Source organism: Thermobia domestica, chromosome 17 (assembly GCF_964235325.1).
Source record: "Thermobia domestica chromosome 17, izTheDome1.hap1.1, whole genome shotgun sequence".
Classification (NCBI taxonomy): Eukaryota; Metazoa; Arthropoda; class Insecta; order Zygentoma; family Lepismatidae; genus Thermobia; species Thermobia domestica.
In genome coordinates, this window is record NC_137470.1 from 183061434 (window position 1) to 183075974 (window position 14541).

Here is a 14541-nt window from a genome sequence, read left to right on the forward strand (position 1 = left end):
TTGTACAGATCTGTGGGGAAAAAAACTTTTCCTTCACTACAATGCTAATGAGAGAAGTTTTAAAATGAACACTCTGCATATATGTAATACATATTATATACAACTATGATAACCTCGAATATATCGTTTCTTTCGAACACTCCGATAATCCCAAACTTTTCTACATATTCAAGCGACTCGACAAATGCGATCATATTGATATATTTCTGTATTTGCTGTTTTCAAACAATTCGAGATTCTCGAACAGTTCGAGTGTCTCGAAGTTGTCTAATGTTTCTTACATTTCGAGTGCCTCGAACACTTCGAGAGTCCCGAACATTTCGAGAGTCTCGAATATTTCGGGAGTCTCGATCATTTCGAGAGTCTCAAACATTTCGGGAGTCTCGAAAGTTCGATAATTCGATAAAATTAAAATTCTTTGTCGAAGAAACGGTTTTGAAATTTTATCGAATTGTTATCGATTACTCGACTATCGGAACAGCCCCAACGGAGGGACAAGAGATTGGCAGAATAGCTTTGGCTGGGAAACACTTCAACATCATGTGTACATCCCAGATCTTTCCCCTCGTGATTTTCTAATTTTTGGCGAACTAAAGGAAGACATTCCTAGACGTCGGTTTCAGTCGGACGAGGAAGTGCAAGAGTGGATGAGGTTGTGGATCCATCAGCGACCTAACTCCTTCTACAAGATTGGAATTAATCGTCTCGTCTCACAGTGGGATAAATGTATTAACGCAACTAGCAATTACTTTTGCATAATAAAAAAAAATATACATTCCATTGGTACTTTTTCCCGTGTGTCGGTTTTCATTTGGCTTCCCTTCGTATATTGGAAACATTATTTGAGAGTTTATTTATAGTTCTTGACTTCGTTTTCGTTTTTATTTGGTTAAAGTTTCTTTTTCAACATTGAAACAATATAAAATATAATCTTATAGTTTAGTAAAAAAAAAAAAAAAAAAAAAAAGGAAAAAAAACTACACATGCTTCCACGAAAATCGATTATGGATCTCCTTGAGCAGAGGCTAGGGCGCTAACCACACAACTATAATTAATGTCAAGAAACACGCTGAGTCCATACATCCCTGCAGAAAACTTTGTAACTTGAAAGCAAGTATATTCATTGATGCAATCACTTGTCTGTATTTACAGTAAGATTATAAGTTATTTTATCTGTTTGTTAAGATTCACCGCCAAACTTACAATTATTCATCACACACGTCCAAACACTGTTGTAGTCCTCTTCTGAAACCGACATTTGCTTGCTGATGATAGCTGGAATATTCAGAATGGCATAACTTATCTTGTACTTCAAGTATTCGAGATCAGTAGATTTCTGTGCATACTTATCGATCTTTACATGTCTCTACAACTAGTAATCACAAAGACTTAAGTTTGGTGATCTTGCAGGCCGAGATATGGGTCTACCTAATATCTGTTCGGCCAATACACTTTTCCCGAAATCGTTCGCTAAGAAACTGACAAACTTTAAGGTGAAAATGTGGTGAACTCTCATTCTGTTGCTTTCTGAAACTCATTGGTGATGCCTAACCTTCAAGTTGTGATAATATGTAACATGTTCACATAGTTGTCATCACTTACCGTGTCTTCCTTGAAGTAAAATGAACCAATGATATGTTCTATTGAAATCCCACACCACACATTGATTTTGGAACTATACATCATAAGTGCCTGGAATTTATGTGGAATTTCAACACTTCATTATTTTCAGTTGTCTACTCTTTTTCGAAACAAAAAAACGTGGCCTCATCTGACAAGTAAGGGACCATATGGTAGTCGCGCAAATCAGATGCAGACATACGCCATCTGATTGAGCATGAAAAGATATGGAGAACACAGAAATTTAAGGTGCTAAGGGCCATAGGGAGCGGAGCGAGGAAGGAGGAAACATTGAATGTCGGCAAAATTGAAGAAAGTTAGGAATGACGGGAAAAGTAAATTTCTTGCAAACAGGGAAAGAAAGTCAAGCAAAAGAAAGAAACTAAACATAACAAGGGCATCAAGGACGAAGAAAGATCATAATCAGGGTTGCCATCCGGACTGCAGTGTTGCCAGCGCTGCATAACATTGATATGGAAGGTATAGCACAGTATAGCAATTCATGCACAAGGAAAAATATTAGTAACAGAAAAGACAATTGAAAAGACTCTGTACACGTGCGTAAAAAGGTTTAACGTAGTCGTGAGTGAATATTACACCCGCGTGAATATACAAATGGAGGAAAATAGAGAACAGTACGCACCATTTGTAGTTTAATTGCATTTGACGTAAAGATCACGAATGAATGCGTGGTCAACACACAAACATTTCTCGCAATGAGCACAGCGGATGAAAGCAAGCTGGTCACACGCGTCTCTGCAGCATTCCTCTGTGAGTCCTTTTTCAAAGCAACATGCGGAAGGTGTTTCAAACTGTCCAGGATGTTCATTGGAGTAGCCACATTTGAAAAACGCAAAGCGTATCATCTTTTGGAATCGCCTAGAGGAAAACTGGTAATGAACAAATGACTGAAGGCGGAGAAAGTTCTCACTTTGCCACACATTAATATTGGAGAACACTAACGTATCTGTGATGAACTTCACCATGTTTTTGAATGGACGAAAGAAGAACACATCAGCAGGTTGTATAAGGCCTGTACATTTCGGAGGAATCAGCTTTTTGTAAAATTGAACACCATTAGGAACTGTCATGTTGTAAAGTGTTGATTGATTGATTGATTTTGAGTTTTACGTCCCGTTCAGCAGCGAGGCTATATGAGACGTGGACCTACTGATTAACGTGGAATCCGAACCACATGAGCTCCCGCCGGGAATCGAACCCGGGCCTCCCGCGCCAAAGGCGCGTACGCTAACCGCTTAGCCACGGAGGAGCTCATGTTGTAAAGTGTGTCATCCTTGTTTGGAGTCCAGGAGTCAACCAAAAGCAAAACACGATCCTTACCCTGAAGATCGGGCCACAAAACTTCATCCAGGAAGATTTGCAAATCCCGGATCGAACACAAAAGGTTCGGATCCCTCGTTAAACTGTAGCTCCTGTCCTTTATACGTCATTATCATCCCATGGAAGACAATAGCAAACACCGATCATCATCATCATGGAACGATGCTCCCAAACACTTTCGTTTCTGTGTTATCATGTGTACCTCCTTCACTTTCATGTCTATATTTGTCCTCCCTCATGTACATTATTCACTCACGACTATCGTTAAACCTTTTTACGCACGTGTACAGACTCTTTTCAATTGTCTTTTGTGTTACTAATATTTTCCTTGTGCATGAATTGCTATACTGTGCTATACCTTCCATATCAATGTTATGCAGCGCTGGCAACACTGCGGTCCGGATGGCAACCCTGATTATGATCTTTCTTCGTCCTTGATGCCCTTGTTATGTTTAGTTTCTTTCTTTTGCTTGACTTTCTTTCCCTGTTTGCAAGAACTTTACTTTTCCCGTCATTCCTGACTTTCTTCAATTTTGCCGACATTCAATGTTTCCTCCTTCCTCGCTCCGCTCCCTATGGCCCTTAGCACCTTAAATTTCTGTGTTCTCCATATCTTTTCATGCTCAATCAGATGGCGTATGTCTGCATCTGATTTGCGCAACAACCATATGGTCCCTTACTTGTGAGAACAGAATCTGAGACATTATCTTATGTTATAAACAGGTAATCATAAGCATTGATTTACAGACTTCAATTCTCCTATCACTGTCCTTGTCTATCAGATATTGAACACATTTTAATTTAAAGAGCTGGGTCTTCATGTCCTTGCGTACTATCTTTTCTAATGGTGTCCTAGGCATTCTCATCCCATTGGACTCTGTTACATGGTCAATTGCACTGTCTGGTCAACTGCACTGTCAATCTTTCCTGCCCCTTCATTGCACGGAAAATTTAACACTTCCCGTAGCCTTGAACAATTTGTACCATGTTTTGACATTTGTCTCTGATAGGGTTAAGAGCTGTCTTTGCCCTGAAACACAAGATTTTAACTCCACGAAGTACAGAAGACACTGTGCCTTTTCCTATATAGACGATATATTGAGTAATGTGATCACCAGCTGACCCAAAAGAAAAAAAAAATGTATCAAGAAGCATAACAGTTACGACATTCTTGAGTTCTAATTTGCTACAGGATTTTATGTTCTCTCTAACTGTAGAGTGGAATAGTGGTACTATCACTTGTCTTAAACATAGAGATCGCCCTCTTATTTTTTATACAGGAGTAGGCTAATGCTCGCTGTCGATAACCTTACATTTTGATAAATTCTCTTAACTTTACTGACGAAGTTGATAAAATTTTCAAAATCTTTAAACAATTGTCGGTATATTTTTTACTATAATACTTGGAGCTATGATGTCAGCGTAGGCGCATTTGATACAAAAACTCTGGTTCAATTTTCAGTGGGAATTTGGATCGCACGTTACGGTGTAAGAACACACAGCTCGGATTCCACGTTGAGCTGTTAGTTCTCATCACATGTGAATTCAGTGCTGGAAAATGACTTGATTTCCTCGCAACCAACCATTTTACAACATGAAAGTAATAGTCAGGTTTGCTTTGGTTCAGTATTATTAACTTATGTTGTATAGGAAAAAGGAAAATTATATGCAGATAACAATCAGTGCCTGACATAAGACTATCTCAGTCAATCTGTGAAATGTCTGTTCAAAATATGGATGCATCACAAAATGGGGATAGCGCGCTGACTCTTTTGAAGAATTGATTTGACCAATGAAGAAGCTGAACCAGACTATCTGCTAGCAGTATGGCTGAAATTAGGTCCCTAGGAGGGACAATCGGAATAGGAACCGGTCTTGCAAATAAACGTCATCCTTCCTAAATGGATATGCTGACAAAAGTCATCTTTCATATTACTATTCAGAATTAGCTCCTCTCTCTCAAGCCTTGGTGCGTAAATGTAGTATGACAAACCATAAATTTCATTTCACTTTATGAAACGTCTCGTGGAGCATGTGAGTTACATTGTAGATAGTAATATAGTATGTCAAGTGGTACTGCTGGTTAGCTACGATCATCAGAGTATCGTTGAACGGACCAGGCAGGATCACAGTCATTACTTACAGTATAATGGAAGAGAGTACTAATGTAGGAAAACAAGAAGTTCAGTACACTTGGAACCATCACTCTCCTCCTACTTTCCTTCCCCATTTGAGGCATAAACGTAGGAAATACACTCAAAATGAGTATACGATATTCATGGATGCATTCACATAGTACGCAGTAAGCTGTATCACTGGTCGTATTTTAACCTTTAAACGCCTTTAACCTTCATAGCTCTGCCCCTAATTAAGGTACAAAGATAATTTTGGTATCAATGTGTTTGCAAAGGATGAAGCTTTCCAACTACATGCATTTTTGTTTGTGGACAGTGTCATGACAGAGGGGGGAAGGTTAAATTTCGTGCTTTTTGTTTTGTTTTTTTCATCAGATTTTTGGGGGCATCCTTCCTCCCCCTAGGGGGTACAGTCAAAAATTGGAATGCGAAACAATCATGTAGTCCACTATACGCTAATACCCTGTAAAAGTACTTGTTCGTTATGTGTGTGGAATAGAGGAGTTTCAAATTGACCAATTTTGGGTTGCCAGGGCCTCCCAAATTCTGTTTTTCATATTTTTCCGTTTTTTTTTCTTTCTTGTTCATCTTTTTCTTCTACGAATAAGGGTAGAATTAAACAAGTCTTACCTCGTTGGAATTTGTGATTCATAAGCTTTCCAAAGATTTATTATTCATGACTCAGTGATAATTAGGGACGTCACCAGGACTGACAACGTGAAGGTCTTCAACCGCCCTTCAAAAATGATATACATGGCGTTTTTTTTTTTAATTAGGAATTTGATTCTGGATTTTTTCTCGCTTTGTATTGCAGCAGTGGCTATTATGTTCCCATATTATTATTGCAGGTGCGTTGCCTACACATGAGCTTCATTTTGTCAGCGTAAGGTGATTATAAGGGTTGCCGGGGCCTCCTAAATTCTACTTTTTAAGTGTTTCTGGATTTTTCTATTTCTTTTTCTTTCTCTTCTACGAATAAATCGGGAACTGCACAAGTGCTATTTCGTTGGAATATATGATCTATAAGCTTTTCAACGATGTATGAATCATGACTTTTTGATAATTAGAGTGGTCACCAGGGCCCCTAACGTAAGAGTCTACAATTTCCTTAAAATCTCTGGCCGCCGTTTAAAGGTTAAAGAGTATATTGCCCGGTAAAGAGAGGAGCGTCCGCGTCTTTTACCTGCAATATATCTTGAATGAAACTGGATAATGAAATCTAGGAATGCAAACAAAAACGAAACACTTCGTTTAACTTGCAAGAATATATTGGCAAATAATTACAAAACATTATGCGAAAGTTGAAAAGGGAACATTATTTAGGGGAAAATTTGTTAGCTACTTTGAAGATCCTGCAGAGCTATCAGTTGTGTTTCGCTTTACAGGTCACTAAAGTGTTTCCATGTAGGAGTACATCACTGTCACTAATTACTTTGAAACAATCCAGTGAGTAAACTAGAATCCGCAGAGAACTGGAATCCTAATTAAACTTGAATATCACTTCAATCTTCCATTTCGTGCCAATACAATTCCATGGCCCGCTTCCCCCACTGCTACCTGCCGAACTTATAGCCAAGAAGAAGAGACTCGTGCTTGCACTGCACTTATATAGGCGGTGGGCAGCCCGTGGATAGTGGTGTTGCCAGACCCCTAGTAGAGAACGTGTGGTACCAGCTCCTATCGCAACATGAAGTATTTTACCTCCTGATACAAGGGCGAGCGATACCATTCACCCATTGTGTACTATGTAAAAGCATTCACAAACAGCGTATCTCAATTTGTTTCGTCAGTTTTCTTTTTTCACGCTTTCTGTGGCAATCTGATACACACACACCTCAAAATAAGGGGGAGTAGTAGGAACGAGTTGGCGTGGGTCAATGAAAACTTGACCCACGACCCACTGAATCACCACCCATCGTGACCCACGACCCACGGTCCACTGACCCACCACCAACCCTGACCCACCATGACCCACCACCCACCACGAACCACTCTCATCCACTATGACCAATTCTGACTAACAAAAATCCATCGTCATCAACTCTGAACACGATCCACGGCCTCTTCTGTACTGACTAAAGAGTTTACACTTGAAATAAAACAAGACTGTGAAATTGTCACTAATCGGAGTTTAAATTTCTAGTCATTCGCTCAAGCACCACTCTGTTACAATAACAGTGGATCTGACCTTTACGATATAAACTGGTAAAGTGTTTGTCAGTGAGGAAATTAAAACAGTTCGAAGTGGGGGGAAATTAGTGTGTGCCTAAAATATACTTGTACTAAGAGAGTATTCTTTCAAGTGTTAATTTCTGAACGCATTCCACAAGAAACTTCTATTCGCAGGAAAATACCCCTGTACAATATGGAAAAGGTTATGGTTTCTCAGTTCACAGTATTTTTCTCACAAAAGACTTGAAAAATCAGTTGTTCATAGTTTATAAAGGTGCTCGGGTACCCTATGTGAGAGCATTTTCATAAAGTATGCTCATAGTTGTAATTTGTGTAATCACTAAAACACCACGTTAAATTTAAGTTACAAATATGCATAATTGCAATTATTATGAATATTTATTCAAAGTAGTTTACCTAAAGCATAGAAGAGACTTACTAAAAAAATAGGTACAAAGTTGAATAACACAAATAAGCCATTACTAATACAAGTATACATTTTCTATAACTCGTAATTTTCTACCTTAAAACAAATCTGAAATCGGGTTTATTTCCTGTTCGTAACTTTTTCGTGGTAATTCATCCGCAGCGGAATTATGTCCATCCTTCAGCCAAGAAATAACTAGCACGTCTACTTTGAGCTTGTCTAGCGGTGGGCCATTAACATTGATGAACAACAAGTTAGACAATGTTTGAGCATTTAGTCTATCTCTAATATCAGTCATCTGTAAATTCACAAGGGGAAATCACCTTCGTACTCTGTCGTGGAAATTGATAATATTTCTACCCGATTTCTGCAACTCCTCATCGATAATCTGCTTGTTAGACTTAAGTCTGATAACGATTTTTGTTAGTCAGTTTTGAAATACTCAGCAAGGAGTATAATCTCTCTATCAACATACAACATCTTTTCCATATCGACCATGTCAGTTGACAATGTCGACTCATGGAGAACAGAAACTTTATCTACGACGCCTTCGATAGGGAATCTTGTGAATAAATTATCAATTAAAGCCTGATAAACTGATGATTTCTTATTTGTTTATAAATTTAATTTTTGTAATTACACATGAAGGTTTGATACCATTACCACGTTCCCTCCCCCGTCTAGAAAGCGAAAGGGAACGAGGTTCCTGCAAAGTGTTCAGAGGTGAATGGGAATTTCCCTCCTTCTTCAACTTCAATTACCACACTGCTGTTTGCCATGGGCCAAATTACGATGAATTTAAATTAAATTATTATAGTATAATTATTTCCTTGTTGAATTATCGATACTTTTCAGTGGAAAAAAGGATAAAATTTGAAAGTTCCAAATCAAGGTAAGTAGACCAACGTAAAGGGAAAAAATGTAAAATTTTTCATATAATTATGCGTACAATCCAAACTTAAAATTTCCGTGTAATTAAGCTTACAGTACAAATTTTATGCCTATTTTAGTCACACGTTTTTGAGTTGATTGCCCTGCGCTGTAAGCGCTCCATATATTAAACATAAGCTTCAGCAATTTTCATAGTAGAAAGCAATGGATAGGAAGTATGGGAGTAGGAAGCCAAGCCTGGAGCAGGGAGTAGGGAGCCTGGAGTAGGGATCCAAGCACTGTATTTTTTGTTTCTGATTTTTTTCTTAAATAACATCGATCGTTTTCGATCTTTTTTACAAACCAACTCACTACCAATTTTCCATATATAGAAAGTGCCCCCTCCCCCACACACACATAAAGGAGAATTTTTAAAAATGCTAGGACACATTCTGTTTATTTTCAATAAAGAGTTAATACACTGAATTTCAGCTCCATAAGTTTAACGGTTTGCGAGATACTCATTTTTTTTTTTGTTTTCGCAAAAATTCGGATCCTCTCTATCTCTCTAGGATATTATGCATTATAATAAAAGCAATATAACATCCCAGTTTGGATTAAGGCCTAACTATATACCAAAAGTAATTTCATTTGACTTTGCAATTTGACCGTGATGATCAGGCACACATAGTTACATTCAATTTTTTATATAACAATTTATATATTACAGTGATTCAAAAATGTATTTTTTCCAGTAGTTAGCTCTAAAAATTCACAGGTCTCGAAAGCCAAGTTGTAGTGTAAGTCCTATTGCTATTATTACTATTAAAAATATCAATATCCAAAAGTCCTGAAGTTCTTTTTTCACTTGGTTAGATATACTTACCTCTGGTAAGTAGACAGAAACAAGTGGAAAAGGAAGGGAAATGAAGGTCTTGAAAGTAAAACGAAGACAAATTTACCAGTCTTCAGAAGATACTGTCTACAATGCAGTGAGCAGAAAGGGTCGGTAGATCATACTGAGTCGGTGGGTCGCAGTGGGTCATGTTGGGTGGTGGGTCGCAGTGGGTCACGGTGGGTGGTGGGTAGCAGTGGGTCATGGTGGGTGGTGGGTCAAGTGGGTGGTGGGTCACAGTGGGTCACGGTGGGTCACATGTTGTTGACCCACGACCCACTGACCCACTCAGAAAACTTGACCCACTTGACCCACTGACCCACCGACCCACTCCATCTCTGGTAGGAACCTTGGCTCAGTGGTAGAGCGTTCACCTCTGGTGCTAGGGGTCTCGGGTTCAAACCCTGCTCCCGCTAAGTGAACTTTGTGGTGGACAAACACTGTGTGCGTGGGTTTTCTCGGGGTTCTCCCGTTTCCTCCCACTTTCTTCATTCCACCATTTCATTCATTACTCATTATCTCCGTCTCCTTTAACCTAACCGGCATAACCGTGGGACGTAAAACTCAAAATTTCATTTTTCATTTCTGGTAGGAACCTTAATTGTTTCTAGTTCAGATTGTACTTAATCTACTCAGGATGTCTGTGTGATATTTATCGATACCGTAAATGATGGCATAGTTCTTATCTGATCTGTTCAATGATATTCTGACCATCGTAGCTCTCCAGCAGATAAAATGCTTCAACTTCACCAGGTTTTAAGGCTGGTTGGAATCGAATCCTTTTCCGCTAAAACAAGCGACTGGATGGAGGCTTCGTTCACTATATACCCTTTTAGTTACGTCAGGTCCTACTTCACTCGAAGACCATCCTTTCTTCAACGGTATCCCAAGGCTTTAGAGAGAAGAAAGATCTGAAAGTGGAAATAAAAGAGAATGTTACACGCACCAAAGAAAATGCTTTGGTCCAGAAGTTCTCTTACATGTTTCATAGCAGAAAAATAATTAAGAAGATGGAATCAGAGTTGGTTTTTGAAATGTCACTTACCACGTTCGTAAGCACTCTTGTCTCTGGGAAGAGTCTTTAAAAATAAAGAAAAGAATAACGCATTTTTTTATTTTATTTTATTTTTTTTTACGAACGCCACTGATTTCACATTAGTAATGCAGAGAGCAAAACTTTTCTCTTATTTTCTTTCTTAATGGAAATCTATAAATGAAATCATATTATACACCACTGAATTAACACTTTTTTTGTTAATCACAAAATGTTAAAAGGAAAATTTATTTATTTATTTAGCCTATTTAAAAAGAAAGAATAATACAACTCAAACGATATTAACAAAAAATTGTAAAAAAGGTTAGAAATAAGGAAATGAATTTTTAATTAAAAAAGTTAATTAACTTGATATTACCACAAGGTAGGGTTGCCAGATTCTGTAAACGAAAAGCCACAATACCAATCTCAGACTATATATAAGATCAGGGTTCCTACTAATTTGGTCAGAATCAATTACCAGTCTTTTCCAGGTTACTACTCACAATTTTCCATTTCTATACACAGTTAAAACAAATGAAACCCACAAGGGATGCGAAAAGGTAATATAGAAAGAGCCGCCTGGCTTCCCTTATTCCGGACTCCTATTTGTTTAAAATATCTTAAATATTGCTCACTTAAATATTGCGCGAAGAATAACACACTCTCCCATTTATGATTACAGAGATACTTTTTTCTTTGTTGCGTCATCACCGAGTAAGAAACACTACCATTAAAGGACTACAATTTTAGTGTTTAGCAATAAAAAAATACATTTATGCTATAAAAAAAAACAGAACGATAAGCAAAAAGTACCTGTCTATCAAGACTTACGCACACTGTAAAAAATCGTGTTATTTCAACGACATGCCTATGTGTTAACACATTTGTGTTAAAATATAACACAAACATGTGGTTATAACAACTCACTTTCCACTTGGAGTTGCGTGTCAAATGCCGGTAGTTGAAATGAGACACAGCATATGTGTTAAATTAACACAAATATAGAATCTTTGGTGTTGTTTTCTGCGTGATTGCCAAATATGATGGCCATCTAATTATAAAGGTTTATGTACTGAAGCTACAGTGAAACACAGTAGAAAGAAATACTTAAACAAATCCAGGTATTTGCAAAATTTCAACGTTCAAACTGCGTGATGTGCAGGGAGTAATCTATACCCTCCAACACTCCCCCTAACACCCCTCCAAATTTCTTTACACACACCCCTGGATGGAAAAGGAATACTCCGCTAAATCCAATTGTATCAATCAGCATCACGTAAATTATTTATTAAATCAAGTTAAAAAAGTTTTAGTGTTTTGGAAAGAAGGCAATTTATTCTTATTTATTTATTTCACTTCAAAATACGAAGCGACCTCGTTCTCATGTACGACTTCGAGAACCACATGACCCATTGTTTCGATCAAAACAATTGACAAAACAAGACTCGCTCATACCTACCCTCCTGGACTCTGCGGTCGTTTCCGAGAAAAGAGATTGATGGACAGATGCAGATGACTGAAATTGGCAACGTCTTGAGCGGTCATTCACCTATCTCCTAATCAATAAAGAAAAATGTGACAATATGGTAATAAGCCTATACCTGATTCAGTTGGTAAGTGCTACTTTGCAAGTGGTGTATCAACGGACGGAAGTTAGAAGGGTGCAGTCAAAAAGTTTTAGAATCAAGTAGCCAGGAAGGGGCAGGAGCGGAGATTAAGAGATCAAAAAATATTACAACAATTAACGTCAATAACAGGGTTAGAATATTAAAATAATGAAACTGCAACTATGTACAGTATTAATTACTAAACGAATATGATTTTAGCAAGGAGTGAGGGATTTTTTTTTTCAATTAATATTTTGAAAAAAAAATCACCCACTAAAACTTGCTGGGGATGAATAAATTGAAATAAGGGCAGAATTTTGCAAAATAATTACAATAATTCGTATGTAATCAATTCATATGTAATTACTGGGTAAAATAGTGGTGGTTAATTCCTAATGCAGAAGAAACATTTCTTAACGAGCATCTCTCAATAGTGGACACCTTCACGAGAGGACAAACTTTCTTATTTTTCCATGCCATAAATATTTGTGGTGTGGTGTTATGAGAGAGAACCCTTCCATTTAGGGACACCTGTCTTTACGGACAAATAATCGTGTTCCACCGATGTCCGTTTTGAGAGGTTTCACTATATTACTTAGTTTAATAATAATAATAATAATAATAATAATAATAATAATAATAATAATAAATGCTCAAATGTGTGAACTTCCTTTATTGAACCTACTACTGCGAAGAGCTGCTGATATTAGTAGTAGTAGTACTACTACTACTAGTAGTAGTAGTAGTATTGCAATAGTTGCGTAACAAAATAAACTGTTTTCTTTGAGTTTGTTTAAAAATGTATATCACTATTCTGAAAGCACCCCCTTTTATTTTGGACACCCCCCAAGCAATGATTTCTGGCGTACTTACTGGTGATGTGTTCTCAATTGTTTTATGTAATGTTTCTGACGAAATATGTCAACAGCGAGAAAGAACACCGTATAACTGTGTCACTTCTAGACTCCACTAGAGCTCACCAGTCAACATCGAGGACTGTGTTTTTAAAAATGGTGGAAAATTTTTTTGATACAACCTTCCTCTTCTTACGTGAAGTAGAACGTGAGTAATCTGATAGTTGGTTTTACTTGACCTTAGTAAGTTTCCTGTAACACCGCTACGAAACAGATTCTTCTTCATCATACTTTTGCATTTCTTTAAATTGTCTACAAGAATATCTATGGAAATTTATGTAAACAAACTACAAAATATCTATGTAAAACAAATCGAACAACAAAAGAAAAAATATATCGGTCATTTTCTATTATTTTATTTTTTATTATTTTTACATGTCTCGGTAACCGCCACTTCCGCAGGTGACACCCGGCCCGTATTCAATTGTAATTGAATTTGAAAGTCATCGCTAATGGGAGTGTCACCATTGATCTCAGCGACCGCAAAAACTATGAATTCGACGCTTACATCGATCATTTTCTACTAATGTTACATGTCCCTGTAAATGCCCCTACCCCTGAGACAGCCCTGATTGGAATTAAAAAAAAAAAACGCTTCTTCTTGATCTGGGACCTGAACCAAGATACCCGTGACGAAAATTTGATAACTCTCCGTCCACTCGTCTGGTCCCCAGGCAGCACACAGACAGACGGACACTCAAACTCTTTATTTTATTTATATTAGATAAAACTCATGGCAAGGAAAAGAAAATAAAAGGTTTCAAAAGTAAGTCTTACTCCATTATTTTTGATTGTGTATGAAATATCGATTGTGTTGAGCAGTTGTATGTGATATTGTGATTAGTAAACAAATATATTATTGAAGTGGAGACTATTTATATATTTACTTATCGCCTATTGACATACTGTTTTCTATTCTAGACACTTTCAGTATAAAGTAACTTCGGATGGTCTTCAGCAACAAACTGAAGACTAACAAATGGGTGATGCAGGATGCGACCGTGTAATAAATAGTAATACTAGCTGTCTTCATGTTTTAATTTCAAGAAAAGTATATTTTATTTGAATGAAAGAAAAAAATAAGAGCAAATCTTGAGGAATATGACATGACGTGCGAAGAAATGGTTCAAACTAATGAGTACAATATTTATCATTTAGTGCAGGACAAAAGTGACGAAAGTATTTCGTTCATTTAAATCAGAAACGATGAAGTAGATGAATATTTTAAGATCTTTTACGAAGATAGTCTAGACTTTAATGTGTTTAAGATTTTTTTAAAGGTTAGGGTTGGAAATGTTTCTTCGACGTTTCTCGATCTTCAGCTTCCTCTTTTAACTCCTTATATTTTCCTCTATTTTTCAAATCATCGACCAGTTGTGTTCTTCTCCTTCCTATCCCTCGCTTTCCTTCCATATCTCCTTCTATGGCAGTATGAATAAGACAACTTCTTCGTAAGATGTGTTCAATCCAATTGGACTTCCTATGAAGGATACTGGCTAGAAATGTCCTCTTTTCTCCTATCTG